The sequence below is a fragment of the Pezoporus occidentalis genome, unplaced genomic scaffold, assembly GCF_034315485.1.
Source record: "Pezoporus occidentalis ecotype Australia unplaced genomic scaffold, CSIRO_AGI_Poc_V1 ctg5, whole genome shotgun sequence".
Taxonomy (NCBI): domain Eukaryota; kingdom Metazoa; phylum Chordata; class Aves; order Psittaciformes; family Psittacidae; genus Pezoporus; species Pezoporus occidentalis.
The window spans coordinates 13655969-13659916 of NW_026915835.1; positions in this window are offsets into that span (position 1 = coordinate 13655969).

The window sequence follows — 3948 nt, forward strand, 5'->3', positions numbered from 1 at the left end:
TGGCTCTGCTGGTGGCCTTGGGGTGCCGCGGAAGTTTTGGCTTCCTCACGGCTTTCCTGAGGGGAAACACGGTGCCCTTGCAGGAGGGGGCTGACGCGAGTTCAGGGGCTCTCGTTTCCTCTTATAAACGTATCCCTTGTTCAGGTTTCGCTGTGCTGAATTAAATAAAGCAGCCGGTTTAGTCCTGTTAATTGTTCTGAGACTTCCTCTGTGCTGTTCCCCATGTCCCTTTTTGCGTTGTACTCCAGAATATGATACAACAAATGGGAACGTGTTCCAGAGAAAATCCTGCCCCCCTTGCCCACTGCCTCGAGTCCTTTAGGCTGCAGCAGCAGGTACTCGGTGGTGGTCTGGTGCCTGGCATTGCCCTTTGGCTCCCATGCTGTCTTCCTGCTGTGCAGGTGCCTCACTTCTGGCCCAAAGTATTACCTACTGGATCAGATGGGATGTTCACAGCCCATGTGGCTGTAGCTTTGAGGGTGACAAGGAAAAGAGGACAGTGATAAGCCCCCAAGCCCTTTGAGTGCCCTGTGGGGGGGCACTTGCCTAATGATGCCTGATGGGAGATCTTGTCCTGATGAATGGAAACTGAGGGGTCAAATCCACAGATGAAAGCGTGTGCCTGGTGCCCGGCTTGCACCAGCAACTCTCCAAATCGTGGAGCCTTGATGCTGCGCTTTACGGGGCTGCCATAGAGCAGCTGGGAAGTGGTGCTGGTGGGACGGAAGGCTCCCAGGAATCTGCTCTCTTGACCTCAGTCCCAGGATTCCTGTAGTTTCCTGTAAACATGCCACAGCATGCTGAAAATTACAGACCTGAGTGATTTAACATTGTGCTGCATGACAAATGCTCAGAATGCTGAGCAGCTAATTCAAACAAGCGTAAAGTTGTGGATGCAATGATTAACAAGGAAAGTGTCTTAGGCTGAGACAGCAGAGTTGCACAGGTGCGTTTAAATTTGATATAGGTAAGTCTCTGCAAATAAAGCGAGCAAACTAATCCATGGTGACCTTCCAGTGTAGACAAGGCCCGGTGGCTTCAATGGTAACATATCCTTAGGTGGGAAAGGCCAGGTTTTAATAAGGTGCACTTGATAAAGATGGAGTATTCACGTGTTAAAACACGACACTTTTTAGTAAGCTTCAGAAAAAATGATTTAATGTCAAATAAAAAAAACCCCAACAATTATCAACATAATGGACATACCGTTAATTATCTTAAGCTGGAGTGAGTGGACATCCACTGCCAGGAGATGCTTTTAGTCCTGGCACGATCGACCTGATTCTTAGGTAGGAGGGTGCTTAGAGAATTTTCACGTGAGTGATATAAGATTATTGGGTTTTGAGCTTTAAAGAGACCTGCTGGAGCCTGAAATTCAAGTGAGTTTATCGTGCAGCCAGTGAACTGCACAGGAATGCAGTGAATCCCTGTTATTTATCTTTCTTAGCTTTATATTGATTTTTATTGAGAAAATGTGAATAGACAATACAAAGAGCATAAAGGGTAAACACATGAAAGAGAAATCAAAAGCAAGAAAATGCATCTAACAGTTGACATGTGAAACTCTTTTAAATGAATCTGGGATAAAGCTGGAACCCTTTCAAAGGCCTGACTTCCACTGCTTCAAAAAAGTGTATGTAACTGGAAAGTGACCTGTTAGAGAACAAGCTCTGTTGGGATGAATATATTTTCTCTCAACCAAAAATAGCTTATAAAGGAGCTTATTTTTCAGAATAAGCTGCTAAAAGGAATATGTTTTCTGTGTAAAAAGGTTACACTTATTTGTTTAGCAGATTTCTGTTGAAGTTGGATGCCTAAGTCAGTGAACAAATACTTCAAAAATTATTTGTGATTTAGTAGTGCCTGAGGTTTAGTTGAAATTTATGAGATGATGTTGCGAACTCTTCAGGCATGGAAAATGTTTAATTCCATAGTGCTGAGAAGGGGAAGAGAGAATGAGACTGCAGAGAGTGAGGAGAAAGGGTCTGGAGGGGTAACAGTCTGGTGCAGCTAAGGGGGGCTGAGAAATAAAATGCGACTGCAGGAGGTAACAGATGTTTAAAAGGTCCAAGCTATCTAACACAGTAATCTCTGTAGGATGGAGGCAGCTTTTGCAGAAAGGCTGGAGCCAGGATGAGACAGATAAAAATCTTCCTGGAATGCCTGGCATGCCTCTGCAGAGGCACTGGGACATAAGGATCAAACTGCAGGCAGAAGATGGTGTCTGGCCACTGCTGTTAGTAAATGTACAGAGAAAGGGTGGTTAAAAGGATAGGTTAGAAGACAAGGACCTAACCATCAATGAAATCCTAGAATTAGGGGTTTATTTGTGAAATGCTTCAGCCACTTCACTACATGTTCTTGAAATCCTAGAAACCTTGAGATGATTAATAGTGAAAATATAAAATATTATTGAGCATAAAAATAAACAGTTCTTTGATGAAATCTTGACAAGAACTGTTGTAAGACAAGCTGGTAGGAGTACTAAACTGAGCAGATTAAGTTTTTCAACATGAGATTTACAATGGTTGGTTCATAGAGCTGAATAAAATTACTGTATTTTTGGCTTAAAGTGCATAAGTTGTCTTTATTTTGGATCTGTGTGCGTTTCAGAGCAGCATCTTGTGCAGAAAAAGCAAGGAGCAGGTGTGGCTGTGAACAGTGAAATCCATGTCTTCTTGGCTGATTAGTCCAGTGATGAGCGATAAGTAACTAATGCAGTTGTATTATTTCTAACAGTTTGGGTACGCTTGGATATGTGGGTTTGTGCCATTAAAACCTGACTTGAAAGTCATTGTTTACACCTGCACAAATAGATATAAATCACTGTTTTTTTTTGTTTTTCCTTTTCTTGTTCTGCTGAAATGAGCGGAAGCTGCTAGGCGGTGCCAGGCCAGACTAACCACTCTCAGCATCCACTTCTGCAACAGTGGAGTCTGTTCTGGTTTGCCTTGAAGAGTTTCCTCTTTGAGAAACAAGGCTGGATCTTTAAGAAGGATTTCCCAGGTGGTTTTACATGATTTAATACAGAGAGAATACAGAGTGAACGTTTCTTAAAACTGAGAGTAAAGAAGTATGGGATTCTGGGTGACTAACTTCAAACCCATGGTCTTAAAACATGCTACTTCCAGGAAGGGTGAAAACAGGTCCCCCCTGCTCAGGATTTTACTGTTGATGAGCCCTGCAGTGTGATGGCCTTGATGGCTCCTGTTGTGAGCTGCCGGTTCAGGGATTCACTGACAGCCTAATCCCTTCTTCTTGATGCCCTTCAAAGGCCATTCAGTGAAAATACACAGCTCTCAGGTACCCCCTGTCTATACTGCCTGAGGATCTTGTAGGCTACTCTTGTTACTTGCTCTTTGGGATTTCCCATGTGGCTTTCATTTTAAAACGAAGGTGAATTTCATCTCTCTCTTTAAAACAGTGATTTGGCTTTTGGCAGTGCAAAAAATATTACACCACCAGAAACGAGATAAAATGAATGCTGGAGGACAGAAAGTAAATCTCTGGCTGAAGGACAGGTGAACTGGGGGCAGAGAAGAAGATAGCCTTGGCTATTAAATGTTTGAGACTGACAGTCTTGTGTAAGCTTGGTGCAGTTAGTCTTCACACAAAATAGTAAAAGATGACAAGTTGCTTTTAGAGACAAAGTTTCCCATTTGAGTTAAACTGCTATAACTTTATCTCCTTCTAAAGTAGAATATACCTACTCTCAGGCTCCATGATCCACAAAGGAATTCAAAGTGACTGCCTCAGACCTAGACATCTTACTTTTAGGTGTCCAAAGTTTAGTGAGAAAAATCCCAATTTTTTATGGCCTTTTAAAAATTTTTTTGATCTTCCCCTTCTGATACTTTCAATTTTTCTTGCTATATGTCAGCAAGGAGGCAAACAAGTAAGTAGAAATGCTGGGTTACATCTGAAGTCAGTGCATCTTGCATACATAAG